The 25,871-nt window shown below is 39.8% G+C and overlaps 1 protein-coding gene and 1 long non-coding RNA gene across 2 annotated transcripts in view; both read right to left on the minus strand.

The window, feature by feature from the left end:
- The window catches only part of LOC148361648 (BCL11 transcription factor A-like), a 63,027-nt gene that overhangs the window by 16,050 nt on the left and 21,106 nt on the right, over positions 1–25,871 (minus strand). The window lies entirely within an intron of this gene.
- On the minus strand, positions 19,965–21,105 carry LOC148361649 (uncharacterized). The gene is made up of 2 exons (XR_015851145.1): positions 20,726–21,105; positions 19,965–20,331 (listed from the first exon to the last, which is right to left on the minus strand). It is a non-coding gene; the product is annotated as an uncharacterized LOC148361649 (long non-coding RNA).

Genomic DNA, 25,871 nt, shown 5'->3' on the forward strand with positions numbered 1-25,871 from the left:
TTTAGTCGGTCTACTGTGACAATCTGCTTCAGAAGTTACATTTAAACAAACCCATAATAAGGACAAAAAGAGACCTAAATGTCCTAACCAGGGACCAGCCACCACTCCAGCAGTCCCTTTTCTATTATTAATAATTGGGGAGAGAGCATTGTTGTGCCACTTCCTAACCCAGTTACATTTCAAATCCTGATTAAAATTGCAAAATGGCCTCATGTTCAGCTCTTTAAAGACATTCTGTTGAACACAGAAAGAGACTTGGCAGAAACAAGGTTGTCACATATCCAAAGTTTAGGAGATTTGTTGCAAGGGCAATTTATTAGAATTGTGCTAATGTTACTTTTATATTTTCAATGACTGGTTCTCAAGCTATTGTGTTAGTGGGTGATTAGTACACGGCACAATGTTTTACACAACAATCTTTAAGGTGACAATGTGATATTTTACCACTCTGTTTTGTGCAGTGCAACTGAAAACGAGTGCTGCAAATTATACAAACTCAAACCGACCAAACCGCATCATTTTACTTCTCATCTACTTTCCCAGCCTAGTCTGACTTCTCCAGCACGCGAGCATAAGGTTTTAGGGCCCGGTCACACAGCCGTTTGCGTCTGGATCGCGGGTAAAATTTTGCGGTTTTTTTTTTTGCCCGTGGTTGCCCGCGATGGAAAATGCGCAAAAGTGGCCAACCCGCTGTTCATTGGTGGTATGCCCGCAAAACAGACGCCGGCGACTGTTCCGAATACGAATAGAATACGATCGCACTTTATTGTTTAAATAAACGCGTTATATAGACTAGGATCTCCCAATTGTTATAATTAGCTCGCTTTATTGTTTTAATAAGCGTTTTATATAGAATACGATCGCTTTTGTTGGAAGCGCAGCAGAATGCGCGTTCACGCGAGGGGGGGAGGATTTTATATACGGTGTGCATTACCGTTCGATTACGTTCACAACAAAAACAAAGACGGAATGGTTTAAGTTGTATTACATTCCCAACAAATGCAAGACGAAGTGGTTTTGGTTATATGTTCGCCATTACATTCCCTAAAAGTGAGATAAAACGAGGTAAAAGTGGTTGTAGTAGCGAGGGGATGCAAATCTCGGAAGGGATGCATTTCTCGGCATAACACCGGGCTGTAGAAATCATAACCGCTCAAGACACAGTCCCGTGAAGATCAAGATTTCAAGCTATGGCACGGAAGAAGCCAATATGTTATTATTGTAATAGTTTTTCATTTTGATTTTATTATCTTGTTATGAAATGAAAATAAATGTCAAGAAATAAAAATGGATTAAGATGAGGTCACTACGGTGACGGGGATCCATGTACACCCCTTGACGTCTCGAGCACAACTGACGTGTGCTCGGCAAATCACGCTGTATATACACTGAGAAAGGCGTTTGACCGTCACACGCGTAACACGCTAATTTCACGTAATAACACCGCGATACAGGCGCAGAACATCCTATTACCATGCTCCACCCACGATTACCCGCTGAAATTTCCCGTCCTACCCATGTGTAACCACGCCCTGGCCGCGGCCAGAGCACGTCGTCGCGTCATTACCTCGTGTGCCGCCCGCGGTTAACACGTGCTCAAAGTTTTGAGCAGCTCAAAACTTTTTCACGCGGCCAACCGCGTGTGAATTTCCGACCGCGAGTAAAGCACTGCTGTATCTCGTCTATATGGCGGTCTCAAAGCGTCCAACAGCGCCAAACAGTGTCTGCTTCACGGCCAGAAGCTTCTGGCCGTGATTCAGCCTCGATACGCCCGTGAAAGGCTGTGTACCCGTGCTCTAAAGTATTGAGCAGCGCAAAACTTTTTCGCGCTGCCAAACGCGCGTGAATTTCCGACCGCCTGTTAAGCACTGCTGTATCTCGTCTGTATAACGATCTCAAAGCGTCCAATATCGTCTGCCTCACAGACAGAAATTTCTGGCCGTGATTCAGCCGCAAACGGCTGTGTGACCGGGCCCTTATAGGGACTTTGAGTACCCGTAACAGTAAGATGACGGACAATCCTGTTAGCTTCTTCTAAGTAAGGGTCATGCTATGTGAAATAAATAGAAACTCCTTAAACTAAGTCTATATTGAATAATGCATGTTGATATGATAGTTCATGTATCCCTGCTTATCATTCAGACCAATATCATTTTCTTGAAAATATGATTTTTATTTATTTTTATATTTATTTTCCAATTTCGGTTATACATTTTTAAAAATATCCCCCTAGTGGGAGGTGGCTAGAGTCAAGACCACATTCATTTCTGACTTAAACAATTTTTTTGTTGTTGTTTGTTTTTGCAGGTTATGCTCGGAGGATGGGGTTGTTTTAACGAATTCACTGAAATATTTGGATGTTTTTTCTGAACTGTTTTCTGAGTAAAACCTTATGAATTTAGGCAAATTTGACCTTAGTAAAATAATCTGCATTTGGCTTATTTAGTGGAGGATGCAGTGTTCTTCTTGAGAGAACCCATGATCGCCTACAAGCATTGTTTACCACCAATAAGCACCCAAAAGACAGATGGGCCATATGTTATACAACGGCAGCCCACGCTCCTTGCAATTCTTCATCTTCGCAAGCTTAGCGTACCAGATCACTTTAATTGAAGACACGTGGCATGAAAAGCTCGGCATCTCATAATATGGTTGACAACAGCGCCTAGACTTGGCAAGAGGCACAACCTCAATAGATGTCCTGAAAGCACATTCAAAAGAATGGGACTACCTGTGCCTATTTAGTTACACTCCAAGATCCTCTCCACCATAAATACCCCGTTAAAATTACAGCATGTGCACGCTTCCGCTTATCCTCCCTAGAGATAGTCTGGAACATGGAAACGTCTGAACGGTAGCAAGCATGATATTAATTAGCTATCCAACCTGTACCTTCCTTTGTACCCAGCTGTAAAACATAAATCATACTTTTTAACAAGGCTATGGGCTTTAGGACCTCAAACCAGTTCGGATTACTACCTTTGCATACATGCCAAAAACCTGTCTGGGTCTTGGCCTCCTATAGATTTTGATGTTTATAAGAAGGTATAGCAAACTACCCTGAGGGAGGAAAGAAGGGACGCAGTACCAGTGAAGGGAGTGGCAAAGTGAGTGTGTGTGTGTGTGTGTGTGTGTGTGTGTGTGTGTGTGTGTGTGTGTGTGTGTGTGTGTGTGTGTGTGTGTGTGTGTGTGTGTGTGTGTGTGTGTGTGTGTGTGTGTGTGTGTGTGTGTGGTGGGGGTGGCTATTTCTATTGGGTCATCAGGTTTAAGCAAACATATGTGGTGTTGGCGTGCGATTGTGTATGCTTGTATATGTGCTGCTAACCAGGCCACAAGGGATGTAAAATAATATGGAATACAAAGTGATTATCAAAGGAAGCTTTTTCAACAAGTTGGTAACAATCACAAATTCCTTAATAACGTATTCATTTTCCCCTGCCTCGGGAGAGAGCATATAAGAGATGTCCTACACCCTTGGAAACATTTAATAAATAAGATATGCTCAGAAAGCTTGTGTGCTTTTAGTGACAGAAGGATTTATTCGCGGCCAGCTGCGAGTCAGGACACACGCAACGTGCAAACGGATTGGCTTGCAAGCAACTAGAATCCGTCCATTTCTGTACAGAGGGAGGTCAATGAACTCAGACATTCCTCAACAGGCCGAGACACGTCAAAGACACATATACAGTAAATGCAGCCAATGGCGAAGTATGACATGTTTGGACTCAAGATTGCTGTCTTTCTAATGCACACAATCCAGCAGGATTTGAGTTGCTAGAACTCTAGTGGGTTAACATTTAACAATAAATCTCCGTGCAGGGTCATGCACGGACAAACAATTGATGATACTAGAGCTTATGCCCCACTGTCCTATAACCTATGCAAGTTTGTAAGATTGGTTAAAGTTGCACCGTGGACCCCTGCGTAGAATGTCAACTTTGTGCATCAGTGAAAAACCTGTTTAGGAAGTGTCTTTGCATGCCACAGCATGAATGAATAAAATCAAAATTGGCATGACTGGCCAATCACCGAATGGGTATGCCGCTAACCTCTCAAGCTCCATTCTCTTTCAACAGCACCTGAGATTTATGGGCCAGATGTTTATGCCGTTGCTTCTCTGATGTGCCATAAAACCTAATTTACAGTCGGAAACGTCTGCTTCTCAATGTAAAGTCTTGTGCGCTTGAAACTGCAACCAATTATAATATTGTTGCTGGCTGTTGAAAAACACGAACTTCACGGCTTTACTCTCAACTCGGAATGTCTTGAATGAAGAACAGTCTGGCGTAGTAGCGCAGCATTTCCTGAAAAAAATATGGTCCGAAGAAATTGTTTTAAGTTTGACCTACGATCGTATCACTGGAGTGCAGCTTGATCAGGCGGCGGTGAGTTGTCTGTGACCTGCAGTCTGCTGCACCTTTTCTTATCTTCAATAAAGAAGTGGACAAGAGTCAACCTGATTTCACAAAGCACAAAACTGATTATCTCCGCAAGAACTCTACGTGTGTGTGATTTTACCCTTTCTGACACCTTCCAAGATACATCCCACTGTGAACCTTTGATTACATTTTGTTAACAATATTTTTGATAACTCATCCTCATTTAAAAAAGGCATTGCATTGATTTTAAAGGTACATGGTTACGCGAATGCTCAAATGTGTTTAAAGAGCGGTGTCTTTTAGAACGCAACTGAATCTATCAGTCTCATTTCGAACATTTAAGGTCAAACAGAATTTGGGGTAGATGTGAGGTAGCCATGCCGTGCCATGCACGAGCTTGACATGGAAACCGCAGGAACAGTTTTTCAGTAGCTGTTATAGATAGGATTGCAGCATTAACATTTCCATTGTTGAAACACTTCAAACAATATGCACAAATGTTTAAAGAATAATTGAATTTTATTATTAATATTAAGGATGTTGGATACTACTGTTTTTTGGACTAATTTGGTACAATGTTATTTGAATAATAAATAATGTCCCTTTAAAAATTATTAACGATTTTATAGGAAATGATAAATATTAATAAATTACATTTTCAACAATGAAACAACTAAACACCACAGTTCATGTTTCCCAAAAATTACATGAAATAATTACAATCTTCCTCTAAACTCACATTTTCACTTAATGACGGTTAAATGGTTACTAGAGGGCAGCTAATAACGACATCATCCTATGGCAAGAGTACCTATAGGTTCAACAAGGCTAGTCTAGGCAGCGATACCTGGAATCGGTACTAGCCTATCCGCGATAAGTAGCATTGATCTAAATAAGAAATGCTGTTTTAATTTGGTTAATTACAAGCTTGTCGGAGTGCTTTTGTATCATAAAGGGGATTCCTTTGAAAAAGTAGTTTATTGTTTTCTTTTAAACTTTCCTTTGTTCTAGTGTTTATTTTTCCTTTTCTTAAAAAGACATGTTTGACAGCTTAGCGCACTCAATGTTGAACTCAGGTTCCGGGGATCCACTCTGTCATTTTGAAAGAAACTGACAAGCCCTGACTGACACGGGGGTCACCGATACGTCCACCCTAGTGGACAGCTTGAGTTGCATTCTGAGAAATGAAATGAGAAGGTCACATCGGGAAGATCCTGTAAGCTCCTTCTATACATGTCCGGCTGAAATGCCAAAAACGCATTTAAGCGCTGACCTAACAGTTACCCTTAGAACCTTTTGACACCGCTGCAACGATATATGTTGAGAAATATAAAAATACACATTTGCCCTGAGACTAACACGTTACAAAAGAACACATTCCTGGAACCCAATCACTTTTCTTTTTAGCCCTTATTAATATGTATAATTAATAAAAGATTGTAACACTATTGTTGTTGCTATATGATTCAATACTGTGTTAGTCTGCTACTCTTTAAATGCAAAATATGGTCTACAATGTTGAATACTCACAATTTCGCATACAAACTTTGATCGACCAACAGTCTCGATCAAAGGGTGTCGAAATCATTTTCACCGAGGGCCACACGTTTGAAGCCCAGACACCAAATGGATATGGCTTGATGTTCGTTTGCAAGCTCTCCAGATCGCAAAAGCCAAGAGATACAAACGGTTTTATTTTATTTCTTTTGTGTGGGTTTTTTAGAGCATATTTAGGGAGTCGACTTGTATGCGAGTTTATACAGTAATTACTCACTATACTACTTTTTCGTGTCAGTTAAGTTGGCGGTCAACTGACGTACAAAAGGCAGCAGATTTTTATCTCATTATCACACTGTTTGTATTCACAGTACCGGAAACGAGAGAATGGAAGAAACAGAAAGTTGTTCTGAAAGCACGACGACGGGAACAACTCTTGGGTGTATCTGATGATAAATTGGACTTTGAAGGACAATAAATAAATACATTGTGAATTTTATGTTGGTATTGTGTTCATGTTTTAGGTTGTCAATTAATTATTTTAATCATGACCGCATGTATTCAAAAAGGGTTGTCACTTAGTTGGAGCTGAGAAAAAGGAGATGAAAAGTGAGGCAAATTTTTTACCAATTTTTAATATAATTTGAGAGGTGCGCGTTAAACACGAGGGTACTATATAGACATATAAATATGGTAGTAACTGTAACTAATTACTGTTTTCAGTATCGCGGCGAACACTAAATATTACCTTTTAAAATCATTGTCTGTTTCCGTCACCTTTTTCAGCACTACGCAAGAAACAAATTCTAATTTGAAGATAAATGGGTTAAAAGGTGTGAAGAATTGCATTTAAAAAGAAGAAACAAAAGAGCACTGGACATCTTCACATTGCGTTGGCCTATTGTAGATTACATTAGTAGCAGCTGCTCCCTTTGTGCGCTTTTATGGCCTGGCCCCAAGAAAAAGCTGCTAAAATGTCCTTTAATCTGCTGCAGAAACTCAAGTGTCAGCTAAGCACTCAAACAAGGGGGCCTAAAAGCACAACACTCTCGGATAACGAAGGCAAAAATAACGCTAATATCCCCGAGCGTGGCCGTACGGGCAGACATTTTGTGTAACCAGAGAGGGCTTGTCTGTGCCACTGGTGCATGGGAAACTGGCCCCTTCACCTTGTCCACAAGCTGAATCTTCGCAAAAAAGGTTTCACGTCGTCCCTCCTTTTCTCCCCCTTCATCTGCACCTCCTGTTCATCTTTCCAAGTCATTAGATTATGTTAATCACCAAAACAACCAAGAGTGACCCTCGCTTTCATTTAATATGCCGTTGCAGATAATAACAGACGATGACGCATCTGCTGCTGTTGATTTATTTACGTGAAAGCATTTTACATCCAAACCTAAAAAATTGTATTCAGTAATAGGCTTCTTTTGAATTTCAGAGCGTGAAAACATTGAAAATCATATTTCAGAAAGGATAAAAATTATTTTCAGATTTAAAATGTTTTTCCGTAGAAGCATTAAGAGCACCATTTTTAAGTAGAAAGTGGTTCTTACACAATGTTATCGCCAAACATCAAACTGGCTGTTACTGCAAGTGCCCAGCAGGTGGGACCATTGCACCATAAATACTTTAATAATGCGTGAATATTGCGAACTTGAGTATAACGAGCAACCCTATTATTTCACATTTTGTCAGCTCGAACTAAATTTTATTGCTCACAAACGTTGTATTGAGACCTATCACATGATAAACGAACCTGCATTGCAGCGGTGAGTGAGAGTGCCAATTTTTAACTACTGGACCTCTAGGGTTATAGATGACATGGGAAAAGGCCTTGGATTTTATACTATCATCACACTATTTTTACTTATCGTACCATGGTTGTTGAATATCATTTATTGACACTATATTAGACTGTAAAATACATTAAAATAAATACATGGTAATTTTTTGGGGGGTGTATTGTGATCATAGTTAACGTTGCCAATAAAATGAATTAATCATAACCCCACATATTGCACCACATGGTACTGTGTAAAAATAGCGTGATGGTGAGATAAAGGCTAAAGACTTTTCTCTTGTAATTTGTGGTCTAGTGGTTAAGAATCAGTGCTTTCACCATTGGGATCTGGGTTCAAATGTCGTTGTTTCAAGTATTGTGCAAATGTGGTCACTGATATTGTTCGATCGATCAATTATTGCTCTAATATGGCTATGTACTACCGTGAAACCTCCTGTGCAATGCACACAACTTTATTTAATTTTGGGGTTAAAAAAAGTGTGTGTGTTACACATGAATAAATACAGTATCGCAGAACCAGGAAACATTGTTATTTAAAGTCATTATGTTTTGTGTGCTTTGTTTTTTTTTCTAAATTAGGTATTCAGAAAACATTTCAATAATACTTAAGTTCAAGACAGTTCACATTTTTTTCCTGAATTTGTTTTTTTTCCCTATGTATCAGTGGCCTAAAGTTGAAGTTAGTAAAGTCTCCATTTTTAACAGGAAAACTCCGGACTCTAATTTCCAATTTGTATTTTATGATGTACTTTATGTTAAAGAAGAATGGATTTTCTTCATTGGTTTATGTTTTTTGAAATAAACTGTAGTGAACTGAATCTAGTTTAACAAATCAATTCAGTAAATGAGAAAATGGCTATTGACTAGTTCATGTGAAAGACAACCTCATCTGGATAGAATTTGTCATCTCCTCAGATGTTTACTGTACGTTCAATTTCATATAAGTCAAAGTTGTTTTTTCCTGTATATGAGCTGTAAGACAAAATCTAATCTTATTAAAAATTTTAGCTCGTTTTCCATTTGAAATTAGTAATTCTCAAATAAGCATATTTTTGTAGTATCTGTGCTGTAACTATAACTAAAAAAATAAGTTGAAACATAATAAAATTGGAAAAATGATGCTTGAAACGATGGACTTTTTGCCAGGGGGGAGAGAGCATTATTTTTAAAGCAAATACAGTAAATATTGATCTTTTGATCAAGTCCAACATTAATGCTGAGATAATTTTTGCCATTGCAAAGCATTGCTCAACCTCTCTTGTTGGTTAAGTTGAAAGCAGCCAATTGCCAAAACAGAGCAATCCTCATTTGAAAAAAAATACAATTATACACTATTAAAGTTCTCCGTTCGTTTGTTCATGATCAGGATTTGTGCATTTAGTTACAGATACAATATCAATATTTATAAACCAGTAGTCCTAGATTCACATTCCAATGTAAACGTCCTTTCAATATCATTCAGGGCTGGGATACGTTCAAATAAATATGAATGCAATGTTGCTGGCCCTGCTCCTCTGACAAAGACTTGGAGTTATGTCAGCATCAGTAACCGGCGGAAGGCAGCAGCAGTGCAGCCTGCGATTAGGGGGAAACTTCCTTCCTGGGCTTCAGCTTCACAAAGAACCCATATACATTTTATTCCGATAAATTGTGTGTGTTGGGATTAGTTGGGGATCGGGAGGTTGGGGGGGGGGGGGGGGGGGGGCGAATCTTGCCAAGTGATGTCATTGAAGCAGCTCTAGTACACTGTGAAAAAGCTGACCCATATTTTGAGTTTATATTCTTATTTCAAGATATTTTGACTTTTTCTGCTAATAAAATGAAAACAAAAATTGTTAAAATGAGCATATAGATATCGTTTTATAAGGTTAAGAATGTTTTTCTCATGGAGTTATATTTGTAATCTTGGAAAATATATTAAATACCTAATAAATAATACCACATCTGCTTGATATCTTGTTTTAAATGTATATTGTTATCTTATTTAACTTGAAAAACAAGTTAAACTTTGTTAACATTAGAAAACGTATACTTAAGTTAAACAGTTTTTTTCTGCAATTGGGGTTAAGACTATTTTTTTATCCTCCTTAGATTAGGAGTATGAAATTCACAGGCTCCTCTGTATCAGTGGCCTAAAAATCTAGCCCGACCTGACCCAGGCCCGCAGGTATAAAAGCCCGACCAGCCCGAGCCCGACCAATTAACTTGATTTACAAGAACGAGCCTAGAGAAAATCCGAAATTGTATTTCTATTCGTGAATAGATAAGAAGTAAAACACTTCTTAATGAACTTACATATGTTTTTAGTCTTGTACTTTATTTCAAACACTGTAAATTATTTATTAAAGAAAAACAATTGTCTTATGGGCAACAAACTCCCGCCTGGCCTTGAGACTAATGTATCAAAACCTTGCAAGGAAACAGCACAATAATATTGAAAATAAAACAAAATGTCCGGCCATTTGCTAAAGCAGACAACTTTGCTCATTCTAAGGAGTTGTACGGAATTTGGAACTTTGTTACACTCTGACGTTATTTTCTGGCTTAAAGTCATGATAGCAGCCTTAGTCAGCTCATTCATCAAGGACTTGCATTTCTCAGAGGCGCTCCAATAAATTCTTCTTTTTGTATCTCTTTGGGGGTTTGGGTTGGTTGTTTAGACTCTACAAGAAGCAGGCCTTTTCTTGTGTTCGCCATTTTTATGCTACATTAGGTCACTCTCAGCACTCTACCCAACCCTCATTCCTCAAACCTAATGTGTTGTGCCCCAAACAGCTTTAAGGAAAAAGCAGAAAATAAAGCATAAGAGCTGTTTAAACTCACCTGGACATTGTTAACACATGCCTGATAGAGAACATATTTAACTTTCAGGTTTTTAAGGACACCTCAAACAACACACACCACCTTTAAAGATTGATTTTTCTATTTTCCTTAGAAAAAATGAGAAATTTGAACCGAAATTAAGCTTAGGCTTCTGCCAATCTGATTCTTTTGTTGTAGTGCATCTCTTTCAAAGAAGTCAAACGCAGGGCTTAAATGTTTTAAATGAGACACTCCAAACCGTTGGGGGTTGGTGGGGAGTTAACAGGCGAGGGCAAATTAACCTTTTTAATTGGAGAACGGTCGCCTTCTTTGGACCATGCAGTCGAATCCAAAGTGCTGACAGATGATGAGAGGAAAATGGCAGGCTTATTACAGGCAATCTGGCCCTGCCACTTGGCAGACCCGACTTGTACCAGTGCCTGGGGAGAACAGGCCATGTCCAGCATGAACGGCACTTGCTGCCAGATTGCTTATTGGCATGGAAGAACTCGTCTGAGCAAAGGTAGAACTAGAGAACTGTTATAATGACACATTGAACTGCAGGATCAAGTACTGTTTTTTTACGGACTATAAGGCGCAAACAAAAAAAAACAAAATTGGCCAGTAACTTGAAAGTGTGCCTTATAATCCAGTGTGCCGTATATACGTTGAGATAAAACAATGCCTTTTCATGTATCATCTTTATCCTAGTAGTCTAGTGGATAGGGTTGAGTTTACTCCCTGCTGTGATTTTGGTTGAATCACATTGCTTCAATTGTTATGAGATTTCAGACACATCAATCATTGCACAAATCCGGTACTTTTTTATTTTTGGTGCAACCCTAGCCATGACCGTAGTTCTAATCCCACGCCTTTATGGTCTGGTGCGCCTTATACAGTAGTACCTCTACTTACAAATGTCTATACATACGAAAGTTTGAGATTACAAAGTACCTGAACGGGAAAATATTGCCTCTAGTTACGAAGTTGAAAATAGAGTGGAGTACGTGCTGCTATTCATCGCTCCCAGAGTTTCCCGAACAATCGACAGTAAAAGCGCACCCCCTAGTGATGCTTATCTACATCAACAAACACTACACATGCGTGCACTCATGCTCTTTGTGTCACCGTCAAAGTACAGAGTTCACGGACGAGGAGAAGGAGGCAAAACACAGCCATCAATCGAACAGCCCAAATTATAGCAAAATTCAATAAAGTTGTGGAATTTGTGGAAAGGAATCAGCCGGAAATAGTGTTGACAAGTCGGGCTATCGATACGTCTGACTCACGCATTTCCAACTCATTCTCAAAGATGGCAAAAGCAGAAGCCATTGGATCAGTTTTTCAATAAACACGAGGCATTTTTTATGAATAACAAATTAACACAAACATGAGTGAGTACATACAAATGAGATTCCACGCACGTCCATGGTAACACATAAGCACACGCGCACACACACACAGACGCGGGAACATACATTATCAATGTTTGCCCTAAAATGTGTATTGTAAAGTTATCTAATGTTAACATGCATTAGTTTCATGTTCTGTGCTCTTTTTTGATTCATTAAAAAATGTCATAATGTAATTTTGCAGGGCTTGGAACGGATTAGCGTGTTTACATACAAAACGCGTTTCTACTTACTAAATTTTGAGGTCACGGAGCTGCTCCCAGAACAATTTCAATTTGCAAGTAGAAGTACCACTGTATATGAAGAAATATGACAAAATAGTATTTTCGGAGGATGCGTCCTATAATCGTGTGTGCTTTATAGTGCTGTTTGTTATAAGAGAGTCTGGTTTTGATTCTGTTAAATAGCGCCTTTAAAAAAGAGGTCAGCTTTGCCATTATGAAAGCGGGAGAGAACCTGTCGAACAAGTATGTTAGAAAGGGCATCCCTTAAAATAAAACAATCTTATAGTGTATCGGACTGTTTGCAGGACTTTTCGTAAGGATTTTTTATGCATACACATCCTTTTCAAAATCCCAAACCTCTGTGCAGCACATACGAGTGAGAAAATTTAAGCATGAGAGAGGATAACTCCTTTGCTTACTGCGTCTGAAAGCGTGCGCCATGTTTATGTCTGTGGATACAAGCAAAACAAACATCAAGGTCAGAGACGTTGGAGCGGGTCCAAGAGATAGCCGCTTCTTCACAGAGCTTCGGGCTTGTTCCAACACACAGCCGCGAGGGAATAACCCAATTTAGGCGGGACTTTAAGGCCTGTTTTGTATTAAACCTGATTGGATCCTTACCCTCGGGAAGTGTTTCTCAACCAGTGTGCGATGATATCTTGTCTAATGTGCTGCAGTTCATTTTCTAACTCTAATCCATGCATTTTTTCCCAATTGGATTTAACATGTATGTTTTCTTTTTAGGAATGTTGCATCAAATTATTACACTAATAAAACAAAAATATAACAAGTATGAGAGGTTGAAGCCAAGGCTAATAGGACGCCCATCCCCCAAATAACTTTGGAAGCTTCTTCTCTAAATCCTTTCAACTCATTGAAAGTCTTCCCGCTTTTTTCTGTTTCATGTTTTTGTTTCATTTTGGTCCCCTTACTATGTAGCAAACAACATGTCCCATAAGATCTGGGTCAATATCAAATGTTTACTTAGGTAACAGACAAGATGAAATTGGACGTGATATAAAGGGACAAGCTAGTGGGAAAAAAATCGGATTGGTAAAAACAAATTTAAAATGTTTTTAAAAACAATTGGATACTACAATAATGTACCCTTGCATATCTTGAGCAAAGGTCCCCAGGTATAATGGTTTATATTCAAAACACTATTATATTTTTAACTTGAAGAAGTTGTCCATAATTTCGAACTTTTTGAATCATGGCCCCATCTCCTGGCTTGTGTCATCATTGCATCCTCTGTCAAGCTCTACTTTTGCATGCACGTACGTGCATATCTCAGGTGTTGGCGTTTAGGCTGTACTGGAAACATAACTTTTCTTACTCTCACCATTTTTATGCTACACTGACAAAATAAGAACAAAAACAAAATAAAAACAAATAAAAACAAATGCGAGGACATGCATTAAGTTACTCTACACCCCACACCTGTACCCCACATGCCTCCTACCTGATATGTTCCGCCCGAAACAGCTTCGCTTAAAGTAAGATAAAAGCAAAAAGGCCTAGTGAAAAAAATGGTCTCTTTAAACTAAATTGTTTACAAATACCTTCTATATAAATATCTACTTTCAACTTTTTAGGTACACCTTAAACGACACACCCCACATTTAAGCTAATATATATGCTGTATTAGATCGGCAAGTTCTTTTTTCAACTGATGGTTTGCACCTCAAAAAATAAATAATGCGTGCTTAATTTAAAAAAACGTTACGAACTACTACCCAATATTGATTAAAACGTTTTATTAACCATCGAAAAAGGTGGTAAAGTTTGGTATGTGGATACCAAAAAGGCAAAACACGAAAGTACCTACAATATGAAAGTGAAAACTGAAAACACGATCTGGCAGCAAAATGTACTCTACTCTAATCATAAACATTTGCAAGGGAGATACTTACAAAAAAGACAAATATTTAGCTACAAAAGTGATTCAAGACAAAGCGAGGAAAATCGTAGTCAGACCCCGGGAGTAATCGAAAACACTTAACGGCATTATAATTAAATAAAAAATAAAAAAATGTATTCAAATTACGGAAAAAAAGCCATAATCACATCACAAATACATTGCAGGATTACTTTGCAGGATTACATTTTAATTTAAATGTATATCTATATATGCCTGATGCACCGAATGTTTTTGCTTAATAAACGGTACTATGTGATAAAATTTTGAGCACATTTTTGTCGAACGACAAGCAGCTACCTGACCTTGGTTTCCTCCAATTATTTTCCAAGGTTACGATGTTTATTTATCTTGGACAAAATGTAGTAATTTGGTTTTATATAATGTTCATTTTTTCTTTTATTATCCTATTTAGTATTGGAGTAATCCAAAAGTAATCAAGTTAAACTACTACAATATTATAGTATTCGGATTATCTTATTGATTACTCAACAGGTATCAAGTAAATGTATAAGATTACATTTTTTAAGTAACTTCCGATCGCGATTTGCGGTCCTTAGAATGCGAGGTTCAAATTTAGCACTGGACCATGAAAGTGACAAAACGAATAGTCCGACACTGTAAGAGGGGCGGGTGGGCTGAGGGAGGATTAAGGTGCCTGATTGCAGATGAGCTGCAGAGTCAGGGCAGGTGAACACAACCATTGCAGTTAAACTAGGTTGGAAAACAAAACAGGCCTGAGATCATAGATATGACAAAAGGAACGTTAAAAGACAAATGTACTGCTATAAAATTTCAGCATGTTTCCACAGTAAGTCGTCCTTTCATCAAAACTTTCCGAAACAAGCCCCATTTTTGCCAGAGTGCACAGCGGGTATAATCCAAGCGCCCGATTTTTGATGCTAACCCCGTTAACCAGACATCCACAGACATCTAAGACAAAGAATTACCCATGTACACTATCTCTCTAACTAACCAACCAACTGTATTTCCTTGCCCCCTCCTCCTTTTCATCCCAGTTAGTCCAGCTCACCCATTACAACCCCACCTCGTCTTGCATTATGTATCCTAATGCATCTGAAACAAGGCAGCGGCAACGCTTCCGACCACGCCGGGTCGCTTTTACTCAAGATACAAACGTATCTGTAAGCACAGACAAGTCCTAAACTGCACACACACTAAGACCCCAAAACCCCCTCCCTAACCCTCGCATCAGTATTTCACCTCACTCTCTCCGTCTTTGTAGCGACCCCCTGTCCATAAACACACCCGCATATATGCACCAGACACATGGCCGAAGAGAGCAGACTACCATCTGGGAGTGGTGGCCGGCTTTGTCTGGGAGGGGTTATGGGGGTCTCCCGAGTGCCAACACAACCCCCCATCATCGCACACACACACGTATAGTATCTGGCCTTCCAACATCCCCCTTTACCCACCCCAACTGCTTTAAGTGTGAGACCACTTCTCATACAATCTGTGCATATACATATGCAAATTTCCAAGGGGCATTATAAAAATAACAACAAAAAGCAGCCAAGGGAACAGAAGCAAGAAATATACCGTATTTTCCAGTCTATAAGGCAGACCGAAAAAACCCAAGTTGGACGAATATTCGAAAGAGCACTTTTCAAACTCGTTGTACCGCAGTATGCAGTGAACAAGATTGGAAATGTATACTTCATTTATATGTGTGCGTTACTACACAACGTTTTACAATATATTAGCATGTATTAACGTATATTAGCAAATAACAAAAACAGAAAACGGAAAGTCTTTCAACAAAATACTACACAAGCTCATTTGCATCTACGTATTACACCACAATATCTCTGACTTACAGGTGAAGAAGTGGAGAGACTGTTTAAACTACCAGAATGCAGAAAAAATGCACTATGCAAATCAGTGTTTCTGGCACTGTAAAAATAGTGCGATAATGAGATGAGTTCTAATGAATTCCTGCTCGTCATCTAGACCATCAGTGGTCTGGTTGTAAGGGGTCAGCTCCCTCACCGCTGCAACCTGGGTTCAATTCCTATTGCGATTGTTATCAGCGACACGAATCAACTGTGCAATTATTGCTCTATTACAAGCTGTAAGTGTATATAGAGACCAAGGATTGGACACATACACATTTATAAACGGTAGCTCTTTTTGTAGTCTCAATTTCATTTATTTCATTTATTATCCAGTGCCTTGTAAAGAGGAAATACGGTAGTTCAATCTAGGGTTTTGGAAAAAACCTTTATGAATAACAAATTAACGCAAGCATGCGTGAGTACATACAAATGAGATTGCACGCACCTCCATGGTAACACATAAGCACACACACACATACACAGGCAGACACAGAAACATACATTATCAATGTTTGCCCTAAAGCGTGCATGCCATGAATCCATAAAGGTCTATCCATACGTCAACAACTGCTTTTGACACCCGGCAGCAGCATTCAGAGGCTGAAGGTGGCGCTGCCGGGTTTGCGATGCTCTGGTGAGCGGTCTGATTCGATTTAGATACAAGTGGCAGGTAAACATCTTGACAAACAATGAGATGCTGGCGGGATAAAGGTTAACATTTTCAGGAAGGTCGCTTTGATAGAGCATTTCAAATGCTACGGTCTTGAGTGTGCCAGTCAGTGATTTCCGAAATACAAAACGGAAAAGAAATTGCAACTCCATCGGGAATGCTGGATGTTGATTGATGCAATCGCTCTTCCGAAAGCCCCTCGGAAAAATATTTTAAGATAAGGCTGCTTAATTCATCCCTCTAAGCAACTGTCATATATGTATCGTTATTCCATATTACAGTAATCCCTTGCTGTATCACGGTTTTCTTATAGCTGTTTTGGTACTTCATAAATTTTCATCGTAGATTTTGTTCTGCTACAGACAACACCCAGCAAATGCTAATATGGGGTAGACAGCTATGTGTGTGTATTGGGTGGGTGTGACTATATGTGTGCCCAAGGGTATAGGCTGGTGTATGCTATCAGTGAAACAGCTTGGGCGACGAGTGCACAAGTCAACGTGTTCACCCCCCAAGACAAACTGCTAGATTTTTAGCGGCTCATTACATTAAAAACATTTCAAAAAATAAATTTAGAAGGTCAAAAGAGCGCAACATAATGCTGATCAACAGCAGGTGCTCCATGGACTGTTATCGGGTTCGGGAAAAGACTGAGGCAGCGTAGAGAGAAAGGGGAATATGGTGCTGTGGGTCCGGCCTACTGCGGTTGGATTGCTTAACGACTCTCCCAACAAACGCTAGATCGATTACCCATAAAACAGATGACCTGGAGCTAGGAGTTATAAAAGGAATACTTAACTTTCAAAAAATATCAGTCATTTTTTGGACAGGGTGGGGATACTTTGTATTGATAGTATAAGTTCCCAGTATCTGTAGTATCGGTCCAGATGAAATGTGTATTTTACATCCCTGGTTACAATGTATATACAGTAAAGTCATTGATGAAAATGTTTTGGCTATACATAAAAATTTCTTCATGAACTACATTTTTTGCCTATTGGGACACAAGACAATGGTAACCTGAATGTCATGGCCAGGACTATTTGTTTCGCTACTGCTGTTATGTACAAAAACACAATAGTGTGTACATTTTTAGAGACACTTATTTTTTATATCAGGAGTATATTGTTATATTTATTATGTTCTGCTGTTTGAATAGCAAAACATACGTTTCAAGCAGCAAAGCCCTAGCTTTGGCAAGCCTTTCATTCAATGTAGTCGGGTTTGCGATGCTTGTGAGCCGCAAGCATTTCAAGTGGAATGGTAAACAACACCAAGCGCTCAAAACTCCAGGGACACAATCCGTGTTTTAATTAGAGAGGGGTTACATCCATATTGTATGGTAGGCATGAAAAGAGGCATAAATAAGGAATTAAGGAATAGGGAACGATAATGCAAATATGCGATTAATTATTCCCAATAAGGATTCTCAATTATGATTCATAATCCTTCAAGCAAGCCCTTACACTGAATTCTAACTCCCAATGTGTTTTCAGTACACAATCATAGAGTAGGTTTTGTTTTTCCTCCTTTAACCCCCTGTTTCAACTGTCCATTCCTCTGATTTTTTTCCCACGCTCTTGTTAAAGTTGCTCCAGTTAATTTCTTCTTAAAGTCAAAAAACACAAGAAAAGAGGTGAGCAATAAACGGATAGGACAAAGCAAGAACTGCCAGACCTGTCCATCTGCCTCATTTCGGGCTGGCGGCCCAACCGGTCGGATTGGTTCTGACATAGGTAAGCCAGAGACCTGTCTTTTTTCACCTAAAGTAGGGGTGGGTGATATTGAAAACTTTTTAGTATCAGTCCGATCCAAGTAAATACACAGTAGTATTGATGGAGACTGATCCAATACAAAGGCCGAGTCCCATTCTTCGCACTTTCACTCGCTATGTGCCCTAGTCACTCGGTTTGCGCGTTCACGTGAAAATGGGGTGTGTCCCGATACTCTCAAGGCCGAGGCAGAAGTGCCCTCAAACCATGTCGTAGCCACTTCAAGACCGAGGGGGCTCTCGACCTCCCTTGGCAGCGAAGTGACTACCCAGAAGGCTTTGCGAATTCTCAATATCAACAAACATGCCCGGAAAGGAACCGCACAAATGTAAGTAGTTTTCCACAACTACGCATGTATTTGCAACAAAATGTATTGAGATATCTTAGTTGGACGTAAATGCAATAGAAAATCGTATTTTCGCGTTAAAACATGAACATTGCAAAATCGCTACTTTACGAAGTGCACAAATCTACCAAGGGAGCTGCCAAAAAATAATCTTCACGCTACAAACTCAAAAGTAGGATAACTGCAGAAAATCACGGTTCAGCCCATCCCTGTTTGTATCTTAAACGAGTCGTGTTTTTACATGTACATGGCCAGTCGCTAAAGGAGCATAGTCAGAATAACGTTCTGGACATACGCGCTTGTTTACTGCACACAATTTCGGGTGTCGTGTTTTATTTACAATATGATTATTTCATGTGAGATCAGAATGCATTAGTTTTCATCATGCATTATGAGTAATGTCTCCGAATTTCACGTGGAAATACAGTTGAAACAAATTACTATCACACAGTCCACTGCCTTCTCTGTAAACACATATTAAGTAAACTAATTACCTTTTCAAAATGTTGTCCAAATGTGGAGACAATTCTAAAGCATATGTGATGCTGGCCAATAGAAGGCTCTTACAGCCATAAGAATAACATGTCAATTTTGTGTATCTATTCACTATCAAATAATTATCCAGAACACATCCTATAATTTCTCACATCAACTTGTTGAGCATCCTATACACAGTTGTTTTTGTGCAATACACAAGCATTAAGTAATTCTTGTTTTTTCCACCCAACCTAAAGGCCAATGTAGAACGTCCCGTGGAAGAGCTGGCCACCATCACAGCTACCACGCCATCCACACCGACGGGCACGTCGTTGGCATCTTCTAATCCGGCGCCAAACCCCAAATCACCCAGAAAAAAAAGGAAGCACGATACACTCCTTGACTTTTTGAAAGCGGAGTCTGCCGGAGTGAGGAAAAGGCTCGAGGAAACTGTGGCCAAAACTGAGCGGTTCCCGTCCTTTTTGGGAAGCTCGTGGACAAATTTCCAGAACAGTGACATCCCTGCAATGTTTCCCTTTGTTTTATAAAAGGAAAATATTTTATTTTATTAAGAACTCAATGAAGTTCCAGTTTGTGTTTTCCAGCTTTATGGAAGTATTGGTATATTTTTGTTACAATTTGTGACATATTATTTATTTACTATTATGTATTTCGGCCCAATGTGATTTTGTTTTTCTGAAAGTAAACTATTATTTAAACTGGAGTGATTTGTAGTTGTTTTCTGTCCAACAGTCACATAGTTCACACACAGTATCTCACATCATTATGAAATAAACCACCAAGGTGTTACTCAAAATAAAGATGTTTATTGAATAGTAATGCAGAAAAGCACGGAATGCAAATGTGGGTCTGACTTCCAAAGCCTAAAACATGGCTTTTGGGCAATTTATTCCATATTAACTGTGGACAATTCTGTGTATCGTGGACCTGGGAACCCTGAAGACCCGTGACACCACACGGTAGGACAGACCGTGGGCCAGCCAGTATAGGCCCTCCAGCCATGGCCCTGTTCCCTCTTTAGCAGCTCCTGCAGGGCCCACATGACCTTCTTGCTCAACCTTAAGTCCTGAATGAGTTTTGACTTCACATCGAACCATAAGCACAGGATGGGAACATTCCTGTCCAACCTGTCCACGCTTATGGGACAGCCACTCTGGAACACAATAGATAACAGACAATTTAGACATAAATGTGGGCATAGATGATGTAAGCATCATGAAAACATGTTGAAATGAGCTTTTTTATATCCAATGACAACTCTTTTGAATTAAATTCCTTATGAACCAAGGTTTTTGGGTCGTACAGGGAAGTTTGGTGACGATATTATGTCAGCTTAAGGGTCAGGTGGACTGTTCTTGTGTTTGTTTACTTTTCATCATGTCACACACTAAAGACCCCTACTATATGTCATAAAATGGCATTAAGATACTAATAAGTAGATTGCCATTTATGTCTACACAAACATAAGGTATTATGTGAACGTGCATTGTATGTTAACTTTTACTGTATTTGACCGAACGGGTCATTTTTTTAATGAGTGTACGTACCTTGTAAAGATGAATCAGCACTACATAGCGCCGAAGCTGTCTTCAGTATAGCACATTTCTCCTCCGTTTATTGGAGACACGGAAAAGATGATGAGCTTTCAGGCAATCGGTAATAACACAGCAGTAGCGGGCATTTTTAACATTGCACGAACTCTCCAACTGACACACTACGAGTTGAGACTCGAGTTGTTTACATGTGACGTAGACCAATACGTCACTGAGGTCTACAGCCAATTAATATTACCGCCATCTCCTGGACAGGGGTGGAACCTTGCAAGTCTTGTCCAAACCTTTTCCGCTTTGCACTTCACTCGCGGAGGGCACTCCTCTTCGAGGGACCTCACTGGAGGGTCCTCAGGGCCGAGTGAGAGAAATGGGATTGGGCCAAACACTTTGAAGGGTCATGATGATTGAATAATTAAACCCTCCCCCTTAGTTTATAATTATGCTAAAGACAGCACAGATTAAGGAACTACAAATGTTTTTTTTTTAAATAACTACATTAAAAACTTTACTAGTATATAAAATACATATAACCATTTCTAATCCAACTATTTGGGACCAAAAGCCAAGAGAGTCAAACCAAACAAGTGGCAATGTAACAAAAAGATAAATAATGTCAACTAGTAAAGTAAAATGCATTCCATATCACAATATTTGAAGACAAAGTCAGCAATGCAAAGTGTCAATTGTCTCTTTGGCACTGTTGCCATAGTGACAACAGATTTAGAGATTTTTGTTCAGGAAAAGCAACATGTTAACATTTTGGCTTAAAGCTCGTTACTTTCTGGAGGTGGTCTTTTATGTGTTCATGTAAATTTGTAGTGTAGCCTAATTAGCAGGCCACTTTACCACACAAATTACACATCACTTTGACCTTTTCTATAGTTAAAAAAAGTCAACACCATGCTGCACTTGATTCAAGTCAAGTATCATCTCATCTCATTAGCCGTACCGCTTATCCTCATTAGGGTCGCGGGGGGGCTGGAGCCCATCCCAGCCATCTCTGGGCAGTGGGCAGGGGACACCCTGAACTGGTTGCCAGCCAATCGCTGGGCACACAGGGACAGACAACTCATTCGCTCATTCACACCTAGGGACAATTTGGACCGGCCAATTCACCTGAAATGCATGTTTTTGGAACGTGGGAGGAAACCGGAGTGCCCGGAGGAAACCCACGCAAGCACAGGGAGAACATACAAACTCCGCACAGGAAGTCTGGAGCTGGATTTGAACCCACGACATGAACTGTGCCGCACAAGCGCTAACCACTGCGCCGCCGTGCTGCCTCAAGTCAAGTCAAATTTATTTATATAGCCCTTAATCACAAAAATGTCTCAAAGGACTGCACAGGATTACAATGACACAATTACATGATCTTAAACCAACATGCGGGCAAGGAACAACTCAAAACCTACTTGATGTTTGTCTCTGTCATTGGTAGCCTATTGTATAAGTGCGCACATAGACTTGCCCTTGACTCCTGCCTTGCAGGCAGGATGTACCAGCAGGCAAGGTAGAGAAAAATGCTAAAAGTGTGCTTGTTAGTCACTGAAGGGGAGCGTGATCAACATGTAGAAGTGGCGCTTTGAGAAAATACAAAGCATGGCGTTTGCAAACAATTATGTAAATCAGCAATTTTCAACCTGTTGGAAAGGTGAGAGGAGAGAGAGTGGGAAAGGTGAGATGGCACAACATTCATTTGGACAGGTAACTTAAAATTAGTTTTACCTGGTTATATCAGTATTATTTTTCCCCCCATTTGATTAACACTCCACTTATTGAAACATGAATATTTTGTTTGTTTGTTTGTTTGTACATGATTCAATTGTTTGTTTGTTTGTACATGATTCAAATTGAATCTTTTCTTCCGGCGCCGTCACGAATGGCAGCCACTCCAGCAGCTCCCGTGTTATTTTCGATTGTTCTCGATTGTTCTCAGCTCAGGGATGCTGCTGGAAATTGGAATTTCCCTTCGGGGATGAACAAAGTATCTATCTATCTATCTATCTATCTAATGAGAAACTTGTTTTGATTACCTTCGCATTCATATATAATGTAAAACATTATTGTATTTCTTAATAATACTAGTCCATAAGGCGGGACCAATTAAACCCTGATGGCCCGCCAGAAAGTTTGTATGGAATGGGAAACACTGGAATAGTATCAATCATATCCAAGTACTTGCTTAGTATCGATAATATCGATATTTGGATTGATCCGCTCACCCATACCCTCTGGACTAAAAAGAACTCTGGTGGCATTCCAAGACCAAGTCAGCAGGTACCAGGGAAGCATGCATCTATTCATGCATGTGTGTGTGAGCGCATGAATGTGTGCATGCCCGTCTCCCAAGACCTTTGAGGCCTGGACCATTGCCAAGTTCATCTGTTAATGGACAGCTACGAGGAGCAATGGCCCATTCACCCCCCTTTCTTCTGTCCTCCAACAGCCTTGCCTGCTCACGACCCCCCGCACCTCGACTCCCCTAAACCTACCCAACCCCCAGCCAGCCCTGGCCAGATACAGACCCTAAACTCACCCTCCTCCTTTCCTCCTTTTCTCTCCCTTCCTCAGAAAGCTATATCATTCCCTTTCTCCCCCAACACTCTGTACGTCTCCTATTCAAGATAAACACAGCGCTTGGAGTTCAGGGGACACCCTGGGACCCTTTAACAAAGCCATCTATCATGCTGTCTTCATGAGATGCCTTCAAGCAGCCTCTGCTACCTTCCTCTTTTTTGAAAGTGCGTGTGTGAACACAGGCACACGCAGACTGGACATATTGTAGACAAGCCGTCCTGGCTTGCTACTTACTCCTGGAATTCCTTATATTGGGCTGTAAAAATGTTCCCATTCTTTCTGCTCGAGGAAAAACGACAGACAGAACTTAACCTTGTGCATCCTCTGAGCTATTACAACGAAGGGGTGGGGGTGCAAGGGGGGCGACCTCTTTGAGGCTGAGCCGTACCACAGAGCGTTGAATGGTGCAAACACCTGGATTTTCCTCTGCTCACCTCTAAAAAAAGCATCACCTGACCTCTTTGTAATGCCCCTTGAAGTCCAACTGCGGGGCGATTAACCAAACTGTCAACGGTTTAATAGTCTGGGAATAAGAGACTGACTGAAGAGTTCAGAGCGACAGAGATTATGAATCCTACATGTGAGCGCTTCAAGAGAAATTAACTCAGAACGAGAGGCTAGGATCGTTTATGGGTCGACTGTATTTTGATTGTCATTTGCATGAAAAATTGAATTGATGGGCCAATCATGTTGCTATTCTTTGATTCGCACACCCTTTTTAGGCGGATCTGCTTTTGTAAGCTAGGAGATGTTATAAAAAAGAAAGGGCTCGGGGGGTGGCTTTTAGAACAGGTTGGAATTTCTTATCTAAGGCATGAGGGCTCTCCTTTTCTCTTTGAAAATTTTAAATCGATTGATATCTTCCATTCTTACTTTGAGTGTCTACTAAACTATAGAATTATCAAAAGATAATTTTACATTTTTTCAGGAGTTATTTTTTGTACCTTACAAAAAAATGTACTTTCTGTTATTTTTCTTATCAAAAATAACTTTTGAAATGAGTGAGGGTTCTAAATTCTAGTCTCTGTTCTAAAGCAACGTGATCCCATCCAAGCCTTTAAAATGTACTTCCATTTGCAAAAAATATGTGAAGTTGTTTAAATTACCTGCATTGTTTTATTAATTGTTCATTTTGGCAAATTTATTTAAACCATTACATTAGATTTTACTTTTAGAACCCAAATAAAACTACTGCTATGACATTGTATTATTTTTAATTATTATTCTACTGCAGTGGGGGCTGGGAGATTTAGTGGTTCGCAAACATTTTTTCTTCAAAAAAAAGCAGTTTATTTTTTGAAAACGTTGCTCCAAAATGTGGATTATTTGGTCTGGAACCTATTTTCTATACTTAATTACTGAAAAACTGATTATCAAAAAAAACTTTTTTGGGGGGTGAGGTTTGAATCTTTCATTAGAGGTTGAAGACAAGGCACGTTTATTTGTAGAGCCCTTAATCACGGTCTCAAAGGTTTGCATACACCACCATTACTACATTTCCTAATTTGAAACCTGCAAAAGGAAAAAAAAAAAAAAAAGCATACAAAAAAATTAAGAGAACTTGAGGAGGGGATGCAGATAAAGTAATCCCTTTTTAAGATGACCAGGCTGTTGGGAGGTTGTATTGGCACCAATAGCCATAACAAAGAAATTCATGTAGGCCTTGAAATATGAGTAAACATTCTCAGAATCAGCTGGCACCAGTAGAACCTCATTTCGGAAAATGTCTGACATTTATAGAGTTTACTATTAACAAGCCTAAATATTATGGCAAATCAAAATGATCCAACTTTTAGTTTCTGATACTTCTCTAAGAGGATTAAGCCAAAGAAAAACGATTAGCAGAATTTTCCTTCTCAGAAGTGTCCCCTCTAATACTTTGAAATGTTATAAAAACAAGTATCTCCTAAACCTTTGGAGAAATCATTTAGTGAGTCCAGAAACCTGAAACACGACACAAGTGGTACCCTTGTTCCTATTCCTGTTCACATGGGCAGAGAATGGACAAATTCAGGCAGTGGAAGTGCATTTAAGTTGAAGAAGAGTTTTTTTTCCCATTTTAACAACTATGACAAGAGCTGCCTAATCAACTCTTGACACTTTAAAGTTGACTGTGGGCACAAAAGTGGGGCTTCCAGTCACGCCATGGGCACATCATTTCTCCCTAACATTGCTCCCTTCTCCACTTGTCCTCAAGTCTCCCTTCTGACAACCCCTTCAAAGCTGTGCATCCCTCCCCAAAAGCCCGGCAGCTGCTGCCCGTTCCATCCAACTCGAGAGGGAGGCCAGCCTGCCGGTTTTAGAGCGTTAAATTATCCATTAGATGTTATCAAGTTGTAGCGGGGCCGTGCCATTCTGTGAGGAGGCATCAATCTTTCATGAGTCCCAGGCACGCCGAGCATTGGGATACACCAGCAGAAGTTCAAGACCACTCTTGGCGCCACTTGCACGCGAACTTGGACATGTCCACGAACTCAGACGCACAAGATCAGCGGTTACATGTGCTGACATCAATGAAGGCAGGTACACGTTCTAGCACTCAAGTAAGCAACCGTGACAAACC

The sequence above is a fragment of the Urocampus carinirostris genome, chromosome 8, assembly GCF_059441175.1.
Source record: "Urocampus carinirostris isolate Australia breed hairy pipefish chromosome 8, RoL_Ucar_1.0, whole genome shotgun sequence".
Classification (NCBI taxonomy): Eukaryota; Metazoa; Chordata; class Actinopteri; order Syngnathiformes; family Syngnathidae; genus Urocampus; species Urocampus carinirostris.